This window comes from Glandiceps talaboti, chromosome 8 (genome assembly GCF_964340395.1).
Source record: "Glandiceps talaboti chromosome 8, keGlaTala1.1, whole genome shotgun sequence".
Lineage (NCBI taxonomy): Eukaryota > Metazoa > Hemichordata > Enteropneusta > Spengelidae > Glandiceps > Glandiceps talaboti.
This window is the reverse complement of record NC_135556.1, coordinates 395,031-410,090: the sequence shown is the minus strand read 5'-3', so window position 1 is coordinate 410,090 and position 15,060 is coordinate 395,031. Positions and strand designations below refer to the sequence as shown.

General features: G+C 35.4%; 1 long non-coding RNA gene across 1 annotated transcript; it reads left to right on the top strand.

The window, feature by feature from the left end:
• Positions 1 to 2,746: 2,746 nt before the first annotated feature.
• LOC144438436 (uncharacterized) lies at positions 2,747 to 5,083 on the top strand. The gene is made up of 3 exons (XR_013481062.1): positions 2,747 to 2,811; positions 3,555 to 3,688; positions 4,756 to 5,083. It is a non-coding gene; the product is annotated as an uncharacterized LOC144438436 (long non-coding RNA).
• Positions 5,084 to 15,060: the final 9,977 nt, after the last annotated feature.

Below are 15,060 nucleotides of genomic sequence, written 5' to 3'. Positions count from 1 at the left end.
ACTCTGTACATAGCAAATGACGTAAGCCAAGTGGTTAAAATTTATACCAAGTATGTATATATTTCCAACCTGATCTGTGACAAAAAACACATTTTTCATGTACAAGAGATCATTGAAACCCCCCCCCCTACCTCACCGAAAATGTGAAAAAGTTTACAGAAATTTTTGATATACTACTGTAAACTCAAAACGAAACTAGATAACGAAAATTTAAACATCCAGAAAAAAATGGTTTTTTTTATCTATTTATTCTAAATAATATGTTGATGTTGAAAAATATCAGTTTGACTTTAATGAAATAAGAAATTGAAATAAATAGCAGTCTATATCCATACAGACAATATTTGTTAAACTTCATACTTATACTAGACTAAATAAAAAGTTGCTTTAGATACTGATAATATATGTCTCTATTGTCCTAAAACCACTTGCTATTATTTTTTACATCTCCCAGGATGTCAACTAATTCATTGGAATCACATATTATTTGTTACATCTCCCAGGATGTCAACTAATTCATTGGAATCACATATTATTTTTTTACATCTCCCAGGATGTCAACTAATTCATTGGAATCACATGCTATTATTTTTTACATCTCCCAGGATGTCAACTAATTCATTGGAATCACATATTCTTTTTTTACATCTCCCAGGATGTCAACTAATTCATTGGAATCACATGCTATTATTTTTTACATCTCCCAAGATGTCAACTAATTCATTGGAATCACATATTATTTTGATTACATCTTGAAGTTGCAGGTATACAGCATTCAGATCTAACATGCTGTGTTTTTTGTTTCATATCAAGATAATATTCATGATGCAGCTTGGTGGGAGATGAAAGTAACTTATTCTATCTATCCAGTATCCTGAAATAAATTGTTCCAAATGAATAAGGATGATGACTATCTAAACTATTTTCAGGAGGGTAATTATGTGATTTTCATTGTCGTGCTGCCAGTTCCATTAACATTCTATGGAAAAGTTTAACTTGACACAAATTGCAGAAGTATAATATGTGTAATGGGTGTTTTAGATTCTTGAGAATTCAAACATAAATTCCACAACTTGCTATGCTTCTATCATCTTATCTTTTGCAATGTGAAAGTGAAGTACTGTGATTTTGATTTATATTAAATCATTTTCACTAACATGTTTCAAAGGAACAAGACATGATAGAAGCATAAAATTTTGTTGAATTTATGTTTGAATTCTGAACAATGTAAAACACCCAGAAACATAATGACCCAGTAGTTTGGTGACCGGTGTCAAGTTAAATTTTTTCACAGAATAATTAATAGAATTAACGAAACATTGTGTTTTCACCCAAAAAACCACTCATTTTGGGCTAATGTGAAAAAGTAACAGTATATAAAAAATAACATAAAAAAAATATAATTACATTTCTGAAAATATGTAGTTCTAGATAGTTACCTTTATTATTTACTAAGCATCTTTTAATTTAAAATGGGTCATTGTTTATCTTCCTCAAATCCACATTTCAACTTACAAGGAAATATAAAAATACTGGTACTTTGAGGTTATCACCTGATATCACCTCTTTGTTCCTATCACCCGTAGTGTAATCTCAGCATATAGTGATCATCCATAAGTAGAATAACATTTCTTTTTTTTCAGTTTTAAGAATGGAACAATGTTCCAATGTTCTCCATCGCTGTTTTAATCAGAGTCATCTTCAATTTCTGGAACATCTATTTCTTTGTTGATTTCATTGATTGATTTCATTGTCTGATTTCATTGTCTGATCCAGGAATACAACTGTGGCATCTGTAGCCGTTCAAGAGGACTGAGAGTAATATCTGGGAAATGTTCATGTTTTCGACCAGTTGTTACTCTGAATGGGCGTAGTTGCCTAAGGTCATCCAACACAGCATTCATATCTCCAGTTTCACTCATTGATGTGTGGTCCGTCTTCTCAGGTTTGATGTTGGTTACATCATCAAAGTTTATGACAATGTCCTGTAGCCCACTTGCAGCTTTAGAAGCTCTCAGGATGGCTTTCTCAGTCTTCTTTGCACCCATTGCCTTAACAACTGACTTAAAGAAGTTGTTATGTAGCTCATTACGTAGATCAACTGGAAAGTTGTTACCAGCACCTCCCTTCTGATTGACAGATCGACCCCAAAGAACACGTTGAGACATCTGTTTAGTCAGGATTACTTCTGCTTGTGCTATCTTGTTTACTGCTTCGATGGCATAATTTGAATGATGTGTAGTTTTAGCTTTAAAATACATCAGCAGATATTTCCAGTTGATAAGATCTCTGTCTCCATCCCCTTCCTTGTGAGTGTCATCAAGTTGCATGAACATCAGTCCAAGTTCAAGTAGTTGACGGCTATAAAGGGAAGTCATACTTGATCTACATCTTCACTAACTTCAAGCGTTCCTGTGGGATGTTGGGTTACATAGTTGTGCTCCATAACTTCTTGTATAGGTGAACTCTGAGCCGATTCGTGTCCTTGGATTGTACTGTGACTAGAAACAAAGTATCCATGGTCTTGATTGATGGTACTCTGATGAATTTCAGTAGACCCATTACCAGAAGTTACTCTTTCTGTTGCTGTGTTAGGTATTATGAATTCGTCAACGAATTTGCCAATGACTGTGTTTACGTATTCTTTCTTTACAGATAGCCTTGTTGATGCAGATGGTGGGATGTGACGCTTTGGGTTGCTGGTGGTTGATTCCATTTCAAAGAATTCTAGTGCACCCTCAATGACGAAACATTTGACAACCAGTGTCAAGAATTGTTTTACTGCATCGAAGTTCTTGTTTACATCAGCAGGTATGTTATTACGTTGTAATAGTTCCCTGTAGTATTTCAGAGTACCTTTGTCTCTTGACGATTCTTGTTTGTACAACTGTTGCCACAATACAGCAAGATATGCCCTCTTGGTATGCCAGTTTTCAATGAGGATTGGATTCACATGTTCTAATCGATCAGCATTAGTGTGACCTCCACAACGGATGTACTTGGCCTTCTGTGCTCTTATCCTGGTCAATTCATCACCACCAAAGGGTATCTCACTACACTGTTGATCAGCCTCATTGGAGACAGTGGCCACAAATTCTTCAATGAATGACTGAATATCAATCATGTCACTATATTTCTTTTCATCCTTGAATTGAATGGGTAGGTTGTAGACTTTCGATTTTTTCTTCATTTCCTCTGAGAATCGATGAACAATGTGGGAGGGGACTACGGATGACAAGTGTTCAAACTGCTGCAGATGTTTTGTAATAATACGGGACACGAGAATGATGAAATCAGATCTTAATTTACTCCTTTCAACCTGATTTGGAATGAAGAGAGATGGTGGCACGTCATGTAAATTTCCTTGAGGCTTGGTATTATCTAACTCTGAGAAATCAATGCGATCAAAATAAAGAATCAAAGTAAACCAGTGATGATCTCTATTTCTATTGCTAAGAAGCATTTGACGCACATTTTCTCTCAGATCAAGGTTGTCACCGGTTATTTGAAACTTCAGGCCTCTTTGAACATTATCAATGATTTCTCTCTTATAGCCTGCTCCAATTTCATCCAAGATGTTGAGTTGTTGCTGGTGGCTGAGACATACACCTAGCCTATTGAACCTGTCATACATCTGAAAAGGACAAGATAAGATAGAGTTGGTGTGAATTCCCAGTGAATTGCTATGGTAGGTATACAAGGTCATGTGACATCCATCTAAGCATTTTAACAAAATGGCAGTGTTGTATGTTTCGATAAAAAACATAACAAGGATGCTTACCAAAAATTATGTCATAAAATCTTAATTATATTATACCAGTATATTGATGATTCAAATCGAGAGTTCTGATTGGTCTAGACATCGAACTAGCGTGTCTAAAATGAGCGATAATGCACATTTGGCACGCATCCAAATTGTGATGTTCACTCACTGTTCATCTACGAACGTTGTAGTCTGTGCCGGGATGGGGTGCAAATAAATCCAGAAAATGTTGCGTCTTATCTTGTTTCCGACATTTTCAATATACTGGTATAATATAATAGCAATAAACCACCCCTGCGTATGGTATACCACTCGGTTTTGACCAGTGAACTCAATATATGCACTCGCTATCGCTTGTGCATATATTTCGTTCACTGGTCAAAACCGAGTGGTATACCATCCCCAGGGGTGGTTTATTGCTTAAATATATTATATCTAAATATCAGGATTGGGTTATACCAGTTTCAAGTAAGAAATGAGTAGGTAGACTACAAGATGTAACACTTCGTACACAAAAAAAATTGGGTCCAAAAACAGCCTAAACTCAGCCTGTGCCCCTTTAAGGAGCATCCCTAACAAAACATGGTGTTATATTTGCAATATTTGCAATATACTCCATGCCAATTACAAATATACTCCATGCCTATAGCAATACTGAACTACCTTAGTGTTCAGCTGAGTGTTAAAAAACTGATGAAGTAAACAAAACAACATTTTTTCCCCTATAATTTAACACAGTTCATAAAAACACTGCAATAAATAGAGCAATATACCTTTGAGTCAGCTTTTCCGGCACTAAGAATCATAGTATTTAACCGTTGCACCAAGCTCAATTCACGGTTCCTCTGTTGCATTAATATTGCATACACCATAATCAATGGGTACATTCTCATATCCCCACAGCGATATGTATTCTTTGACTCCCTCTCTGGTATAGCTACTGTAGACAATATGTCTAAAAGAAATGGTACTCTATTCTTTATTTCTTCCAGGATTGGTTGACAATCAAACTCCCTCAAGTGTGATGGCGTCTTACTCCTAGTTATCAATGAAAGAAGAAAAGTATCATCATATAGACTTGCATACTTGATATTGAGAGAGACTTAATATTGATTACATCATGCACTAGTCAAGTTAAACAAAAAAAATATGGAATTTATAACCTACTTGTACTACATCACGACAATGCATGACTATGTCATTGGTTCTGTTGTGTTGAAAATATGAGTCAAAATATTTCAAAATTGTCACTACTTTCCCAGATTTTTCTTTGGTTTGATATTACTGGCACTGGTATAATTATGTTATTCTCGAATATTTTTCATCATTCAGCCAGAATTTTCTTATGACTTAATTGTTTTGTCACTACTCATCTAGCAACTCAAAATGACATAGGGAATTATATCAAAGTATTCAATACAAGGAAGGTGCCAATACAATACATTTCATAATTACTCATAGAGTGAAACAGGTAGATTTTGTAAATTTGATGATGAAGACATAAATTGTCACTTTTGCACAAATTTAATCAAGATTGAATCACAGTTTTTGTTCTTACTTTTGTGTTCTATATGAAGTTCTCAGGGTCATTATTGGGAAAGACAACAACTGTAAAGCTAAAACAAGTAAACCTTTAGTTTTAAACCTTTTTTAAATATCCTATTTCAAGTGTAAGATGTTGCTTATTTATGATCTTTCTAAGTTGTTATTAGTTAGGTGATACATGCTTTTAAAACATTTCATTGTTTTCATGCAAATAAAGAAATTACAGGTAACAAAAAAGTTTCATAGAATTTGTTAGTAACAAAATATTGATAAATAGCCATAGCATATAGAAGTAAAATGCAATCAGTGAAGATAACGAATAATGTATCAATACATTTATTTGTAGAGTAAAAATATAGACAATGCCTCCAACCATGATCTATGTACGTGTAAAAATGTTAACGCTGGATCCAAAGAATGCAGTCACTACTTGTCTAAATGTACAAAAAATTAGTACAAATTAGGTACAACTGTTTTGATACCAATTCTATTTGAAATCCATGGAATGGAAGATATAGCTTTGGTGTGCATACCTTAAAACTGAGGACTTGCCATGGCTTTTCTTTGACATTTCTTCACATTCTTGGTTTAGTTCTTGGAGTATATTTTGTTGTATTGCCTTCTTTATGGAAGTTATCTTTAATATCTCAGCTGCAATCAGCTGTGGGACACCAGCTGCAGCAACCCTCTGTATTGAAGATACTTCGGCCTAGAAGGGAAAACGAAACTATTTCTTTAAAACTACACTAGATGAAAGTGGATGATTTTTTGAAACTTTGGTTAGATTAACTACTTACTTCTCAATAGTGTACATCATGAGGAGGGTGAAGTCATCTATAGGAAAAATTTTGTGTAAAGCTGTACACAACATGGTACACATTGGAAAACAATTTAGCCATTCAGAAAGTAGTAAATTGAAACAGCGAAACTCTACTGTGCAGCCAGTAGATTATAAGGCAACCACTTTAATCCATTTGATATAACTCCACAAACAAGCGACCTATCGGTCAGAATAGCTCCGCTGTTTTTTTATGTTTTTTTATTTTTTATTTTGGTGACACGTAGAAGTGGTTCAGTTCTTCAGCTCTTCACTATGCAGTTTTGTTTTAGCGATGCAATAAAGTGGTTAGTGGTTCATATGATGTCTCACTGTAAAACACATTTTACACAGAAGTTGGTAATGTATTGTACTTTTATACCATAGTCACCATTTTATAACAAAAATCTACTGTTATGAAAAATTGCACAAAATATCAGAAAAAAAATGACTGGGAAATGCACACAAGAAAAAGAAAAAAAAGAGGATTTTGAGGTTGGTTATAAATAATTCCATTGTCTTACAGCTTTAACCCTGGAAAATTTTAATGATGAATGAAATAAACTGGGGATCTAAAATAATTTTGAGGCAATTTGAATTTGAATTTTCTAACAAATTTACCAAGTCAACAACATTCAACTTGTACAAGTTGTAGTAGATATATATAGGGAAGAAATGTATTAATCGCCATCTTAGTTTCCGGACGGCGACAATCCCCGCCAAGTACCCGAAAGGGAGTCATTCTGGCAGCCATACGTTACAGTGGTAACACTCGTTCATGTTCTATTACCTTTCATAAAGAAAACACAACGAAATGGTTGAAGTGATCTTTTTTTTAAATTTCTTTTCATCACAACAACAAAATCTGCGTGATCAAAAGTGTTGTAAACTCAACCAGAAAGAATTATCGGACTGGCTAAACTTCCCGATGAACTGGAGTAAGGTCCAAGTCCAAGTAAGCCTCGATAGTACGTGAGAAAATCGTCTCAAACTAGCGATACAACTTTCAAAATATAACTTGACATGTCTTCATTTGTTAGATTTATTCAATTCAAGACGCGTTTTCACTCGAAAACAACAATTCTGTGAATAATGACACTCTGAACGCAGCGATTTCTCGGACGATGTTACCACTGTAACGTATGGCTGACAACGACTTGCTTCCGGGTTAGTCCCTCGAGCATCCGGGTATCTGGGGTTGTCGCCGTACGGAAACTAAGAAAGATGGAATTTACAGTGATTCTTGTGACCGGCGCGGCGCCTGTCAGCAGACTCGGACATTTTTTTCATCATTCTATTGTATTTAAACCTTGTACTTGACATTTCGCAATATTTATAATTCTCAACAAAATACCCCAACATGCCTCACTTCGCTCGTACTCAAAGCAGCCCCTCGCGGTATGATCACTGATGACATGACGAGAGAACCTTTTCGGATTTACATGTAAAACGGGGAAAGATACGCAAAACATAATGCAAAGTCTGAAGCCAAATTAAAGTTGTGATTATTTTAATTATTTTTACTTGCCAAATATTTGTATTTTGGAAATGGCAAGACACGTTCATGTCGTTTAACTTTACATGTGAACTGTCGGCCAATAAACAAAATTTGGTTGATTCACAGTCGTCCGCAGTTAGACTGCTCTTGCATAACTTCAACCGCATGCCTTCCTTACGCAAGTTGTCTTAATTCCGGTTCACTGTCACTCCAAATTGCACGACAATATAGAATTAATCACAAGTTACATGTTATGTGAAAACATCACATTTTTATAGTGGGTCTGAAGTGAGATTTTAGTGAGTACCAAGAACGTCCTGTGTTGTTACTTGCTGTGGAAAATCGCCCGGTCAAATGAGGTCAGCTTCAGCTTCTGGTCGAATCAGGATAGAGTATGCAAATAAGGACGTTGCGGACTGGCTGATTATGTAGAAGGGGTGCAGAATTTGGATTTGAAGTTTACAACCTTGTTTCGAATAAACGCTTGTCACTTCATGCATTTGGGCGCCCAATGCGTAGAATTATGACTATAGCACATATTACATTGCTTGTTTGACGTCAATAGTGTCTTTTGAAAAGTGGCAGTTTACTTAAAGTCTCGTCGACTGATTTCCAATATGGCGTCGGTCATTATACTCATTAACATATTCATTTTTTTTTCAAATTACAAAAAAAAAATCATAAAAAATAAAAATGAAGATGTGCTGACTTGAAATTAACAAACCTGAGTAAGCTACCCCCTGCGCATCAACACACCAGATATCAAAGCAATCTGACAATAAGTTTTCACGGAGATGATGAAAATGACATTTTATGAAAAAAAATCATAAAAAATTGAAAATGGCACAAATCAACTTGGCATGAACAAATCTGAATAGCCTCCCCCCAGGGAACATGCACACCAAATATCTAAGAATACTGACTGTTACTTTCGGAGAAAATAACGAAAATATAAAAGTTTGACGGACATCTATGATTCACTCTACTCTCTATACTCTATACAACCTATACCTAAAGCTACGCTGACAGCGGAGCTAAAAATTAAGTAAGAAAAAAATTCATAACAAAAGGCATATACATATTTTGTGAAATAATTGTTATACTACTCAAAACAATGAAAATTAAGTATCTTCAGTTGAGATCTATATGTATGGAATGATTACCTGTTGAAGTGGCAAAGAAAGATTTACTTCAGATAGTTGGGGATTTCTCAGACCCGATGTTTGTAATATTGAATTGTTGGTGCTGATAGTACTGCTGTTGTTGTTGCTGTTGCTGTTGTGCAAACCTGAATATAATAGTGGCCTAGGTACTATTGGTCGGACACAACTCGAAACCACTGATGGACGACTTGATTGTGAACAATCATTGTGAATCCCTGTTTTGGTTACAAGTAGACAAGGGAAAGGAACTATAAGTATTCACGTAGAACAATGAAGTAAAAGAAAACATGGTTATCGACCATGAACATAAACTTTAAAGATATATAATCATCTGTCATTAAAAAAAGTCAAATAAACAAGTACTTTCAATTGACAAAGTCAAATAAACAAGTACAGTACTGTACTTTCAATTGACAAAGTCAAATAAACAAGTACTTTCAATTGACAAAGTCAAATAAACAAGTACTTTCAATTCACAAAGTCAAATAAACAAGTACTTTCAATTCACAAAGTCAAATAAACAAGTACTTTCAATTCGCAAATAATATGATAACTGAATTTGATTTAGAAAAGGAGCTACATGGTCTCACAATTTTCACTTTGGCTGTTATACAATGTTATGAAGTAAAATATAAAGTAATCACAATAATAGATCGATAAAATAAAACAGAAGGAAACTTACCATGCGAATGACATATTGCACGGAACTCGGCGATTTTCTCTGAGATGTGTACAATTTTCCTATTACATTTGGGACAAATAGCCTTGTCTTTAAATGTTTCACTGAGTGGGAGACGTCCCCATTCTTCCAGGCAGCGTAACACATCGATGTCGTCATTCCGACGCCCACTTAATGTAAAGTAATGCTTCTCGTCCAAAACTGACCCACAGGCAAAACAATTTTGGCGAAAAGAAAACATTTTTGACAGATTGAAGATTAGACACAGTCTAAAGTATGTTTTGTACACTTGCTATCGTCCTATCCAGATCTCGCGACAACTCGCAACACTTCCGTGTTTTTAAAAGTACCGCGCGTGTCATTCATCGGAACGAACGTACAGGGTAACCAATCAGATTGCATGTCAAAGTGGATTTGGAGAGACGTGATGGACGTAGTTCTATGACGCAGTGATCATGGCGCCCTCTGGAGAGGCAATATAACAATACAGTGTTATTTTTAGAATGCTACATGTACAATGTTCCAAAATCACTGTACGATCTACAAGTGACCTACTCGCATGTTTTGTACCTTCAAAAAACATAGTTTCATGTGAGATTTTTCATAATACCGTTTTGTTTGGTCGATGTTCGTTTTCAGATTTCTCAGTTTCACTTTCGTGAAGAAAACATACCCGTCGTAAAACGGCCTGGGCTAAGAGAAAGACGCACAGGCTAAGCATGTCACATACATCATTCGATTTGAATGTTATTAAATTCTACACAGATGAAGCCTGCAACGTAAAATCTGTCCACGCAATGATATTCAACTATATCTCTGAACATGGAACCTTGTTTGTTTTTAGAAATTTAGTGCAATGTACTCTCGACTACTGTAGGTTTTACTGGCTCGTTTTCCGTCCATATGCAAGTAAAATGTGATCAAAATGCACCATGCTAAAAATCACCGCACAGTTAATAACTGTATGAAAATTCACGAAATTTGACCACGGCCTTTATTTTTGCCGATAAAGTCAAATGAAAGTCAAACTTTCAAGGCAATTTTTATTTTCGATAATTCAGTTTTAGTCATCATTGATCAGCTAGGAGTTATTTCTATGCGATGTTTTAAAAATAATAAACACAATTGGCCCATGTATTTTCCAGATATAAAATTCATCTCATGTGATTTTCTTGTTGCTTGTTTATGTGTAAACATGTTTTTCATCAAAGAACATTTCACTTTACGTATATTTTTTTGTGTCGAAAATGTCACTTGGATAAGTCACGATGCACTCTGTGATCAATCGATAAAAATGTTGTAATTCTTTCCGAACATTTGCTGGAATTTAAACTTCTCAGAGAGCCTTACTCATAATAATGTTTGTTATGTTGTATTTAAAGATTCAAACTCTATAAAAGCATCAAATTCTATGAATATTTAGACCGAAGTAGGATTTCAACGTTAATGCACGATAAATATGCGCAGACAGGCTGCGCAGACGAATGTCCAGACTGTATGTAGAGCATGAGTATAAAGTTGGCGTCAGATTCAGATTCAGGTAGCGTCATATTGAGCATCAGATAGCCTCAGATCTGAAGACACTCGACGGCAGTGAAGAAGAATCCTTCCCTGTAGTCTCAACGGTATTATTTCAGGTTTGAGTCCATCGGGTGTCTTCGGATCTGAGGCCATCTGACGCTCAATATAACGTTCATAAGATAACACTACCTGAATCTGAATCTGAATCTGACGCCAACTTTATATTCGTTCGATCGATTAATTACTCAAATTGGTCATTAATATTCATCGGATTATTATCAAAACCGAATCAGTTCTGGCCATTACCCTACGGAACATGTCTATGAAATTTCGTTTGAATTGATGCAGCCGTTTTTTCGGAAATGGTGATACAGACACAGACACACACAGATCGACACACACACACACACACACACACAGACAGACTTAATTTGCTATATTAAAACCTTCCTTACGGAAGGTAAAATGTGCTCACACCCCCACCCCTACTCGCTATCATGGGGATGCTGTTTCTGCCCCAAATCAAGATTTAAAGAGAAAATATTGCTGGCTAAGCATTTCCAAGTACAACATTACAGCCCAGTGTGAGACCTTTTTTTTGCAAAGTCCACATCTATTTGTAGCGAAATCTCCCACTGTTATGTATGGACGCTGAAGTTGATTGCCATTGTTATTTCAATGTAGTGTACTATACAATTTTACTCTAGAATGCGGGAAGTGCATGGGAAGAGGGATACACATATTAAAATATGTGTAGGGGGAGGCTACGAAAATTCGAGAGTCTGTTTTTGGGGTGGAGGGCACAACAATTTTTAAGAGCAAGAGGGAGGGGGGGGGGCTCCAAAAAAAAATTGAACAAAATATTTTCTCCCCCCCCCCCACTGTGACCGCCTCCTAACAATGTATCTCAGCAGTGCTGTAAACAGGCTAGGGTTATTTACACGTATTATTTCCCTGTTGTCAATGAATGGTTCAATTGTTAACGTTCAAAATTAGCGAATGTAATTTAGCATATGAGTAAATTTGCGTATTTTATCACGTGGCCTCTAAAACAGGCTAAGAACGTTTAATTGTTTTCATCACCCAGTATTATATCCCCTCACACCTGATCTGATCTACTATGACAACTAAACTCAGGATCTCAGAACATAATTTACCAATCGAAAGACTACACAAAGGAATTCCCCCAGATGAAAGAATATGTCATTTATGTAATGCTAAAACGATTGGTGATGAAATCCATGCTATAATGGATTGTAGCAATACATCTGTAATTGAAACTAGAAACCAATTTCAAAGAGCAATCAAAATTTATGATGCAAAGTCTTTCAAAATTATCAAAAAGAATATTTCAAAAGCATAATGAGTTCAAATGATGATTTATCCCTAATAGCTTTGGAAAATTCTCTAATTAATTATTATTTTTGTATTCAATACTGTAGTTAGTGTTTTATATATGTATATTTATATCTATTATTTTTGTTTCTATTGTTTCTGTATGTTGTTTTTTTACTTTAGATAATGTATAAGGCAAGTGGAAAGTTCTATGGCTGGATAGCAGGGAGATTGATAGAGACATACATGGTCGATAGAAATTAAAAGCACAATTTTGCTGATGTTACCATCATCATTTCACACACACACACACACACACACACACACACACACACACAGAAAGAAAGAAAGAAGGACGGAAGGACATATAGACACAGACAGACAGACAGACAGACAGACATATAGATAGACAGACAGGCAGAGAGACAGACATATAGGATTTATCCTACATATCTAATTTACTCTACATATCTGATATACCATATATATCGGATTTTCCCTACATATAGGATTGACCCTATATATCCAATTTACTCTATATATCTGATTTACCCTACATATCTAATTTACCCTACATGTAGGATTTACTCTACATATCTGATTTACACTACATATCTGATTTACTCTACATATCTGATTTACCCTAAATATAGGATTTACTCTATATTTAGGATTTACCCTACATATCTAATTTACCCTACATGTAGGATTTACTCTACATATCTGATTTACACTACATATCTGATTTACTCTACATATCTGATTTACCCTATATATCTGATTTACTCTATATTTAGGATTTACCCTACATATAGGATTTACCCTACATATAGGATTTACCCTACATATCTGATTTTCTCTGCATATAGGATTTACTCTACGTATAGGATTTACCCAGCATATATGATTTACCCTATATATCTAATTTACTCTACATATCTCATTTACTCTACAAATCTGATTTACCCTACTTATAGGATTTACTCTATGTAACGGATTTACCCAACATTTAGGATTTACTCTATGTATCTGAATTGCGCTATAGGTTTTATCCTATATATCTGATTTATCCTAGATATAGGATTTCCATACATATCTGATATACCCTAGATATCTGATTTACCCTAAACATCTTATTTACCCTACATATATGATTTACTTTTCATATAGATTTTTCATGAGAAGGTGGACAATAAAAATATTGTTGAAAATAATATACTTGAACCTAGCATTGGCAAAAAAAAAATCAATGGGAAGTTATAATCATTATCATTTGAGTCACAAAGAACACAAGTATCGACTCAGTCACTTTGTCGTCTTCCTGTTTTAATTTTAATCCATACTGGCGTGAAGAGCATCTAAAATGTGCCAACATTCTTCTATGACTAATAATAATGATAATAACTGATGTTACGGAGAGCTTGAGTATTGGCACTGATGTATTCGAAGTAGTTTATTTTGTACTCTGAATTCATTAACATACAACTGTGTAGACGTCCACCTGGATGCGCTATTATTATAATGACTCGAGAGACGTTAGATCTTTTGATTGGTCGAGAGAGTATATTAATATTGGGACAATGATAAACAAATTAGAGAGAACAACGTATTATGTTAGTGTAGAAGGTGGGAGTCATACTTCGCCAGACAACGGTGGTGCAAGGTCGCAGAGACGCTTGGTCGACGTGGAATGGTGCGTCGGTCGCTTTCCACGTGTATACATGCTCTTCGTCGGAACTCAATGTGCGTTGTTCACCTGTATAAAATGTCCACATCCACCTTTGAAGTACGTGTGAGATAACTACTACCTACTGGCAACGAGAAGTTTCCTTGTTGGATGTATAGCTATCAAAGGTAAAGGCTTTTGTGTGAAAAACAGTGCATATTGAGAATAGCGTAAGGGAGTGTTCAGATCTTACTTCCAGTGGGGCCCAGGAGGATTTCCCCTTTTCCTTGTGTATTTTTTCATGTCCCCCCCCCCCCCCCACAATGAGCATAAATTACCAAAACAGTGAAAATTAAAAAAAGAGAAAAATCAGACATAGTATCCACTTACATAGAAGGAACATCAGAATTTAGATTTAGAAAACTGGCTGGAAAAATTAATGAAATTAAAATTAATATCATGGACATGAATGAAACAGATAGTGACTGAGACTGAAAGTGATACTTCTGTAATGCATGGTCTAGGCAGTGATGGAGACAATTGTGATACTGATAGCTCAGAAAATTCATGTACTGATGATAACACTGATAGTGATTGTGATGAAACAAGTCTTGCACATCCTCACGGACAAGTTACTTTGAGAAGTGCCAGAATTAATATTGCAGTTGATTTATGTTGAATTAAATAATCACGATTTTTTTCCATTACCCCCCAAGAAAATTGTGAATTATTTGTTTAGCCCCCCCCCCCCAATTCTTCCTGAGAAAAATTGATGCTCCCCCTCCCCGAAAATCCCCCTGGCCCCCTGGAAGTAAAATCTGGGCGCTCCCTAAAGACGTATCGGACAATTTCTGTACACGTCATTTCGTCATTCCGACATAAACCATCTGTTCATTCACCGTTGAAGACCGGCGTAGAGACCAAAGAACACTAGTATAAGATAGATTATGTTGAACTGTATTATTTATAACATAATTGCGTTGTATGTGATAATTTGGTGCTGATAAATACTTTATCATACATTGTAGTATACATTTTTAGTGGTCTGAGTACACACATGTATCATGAAAAGT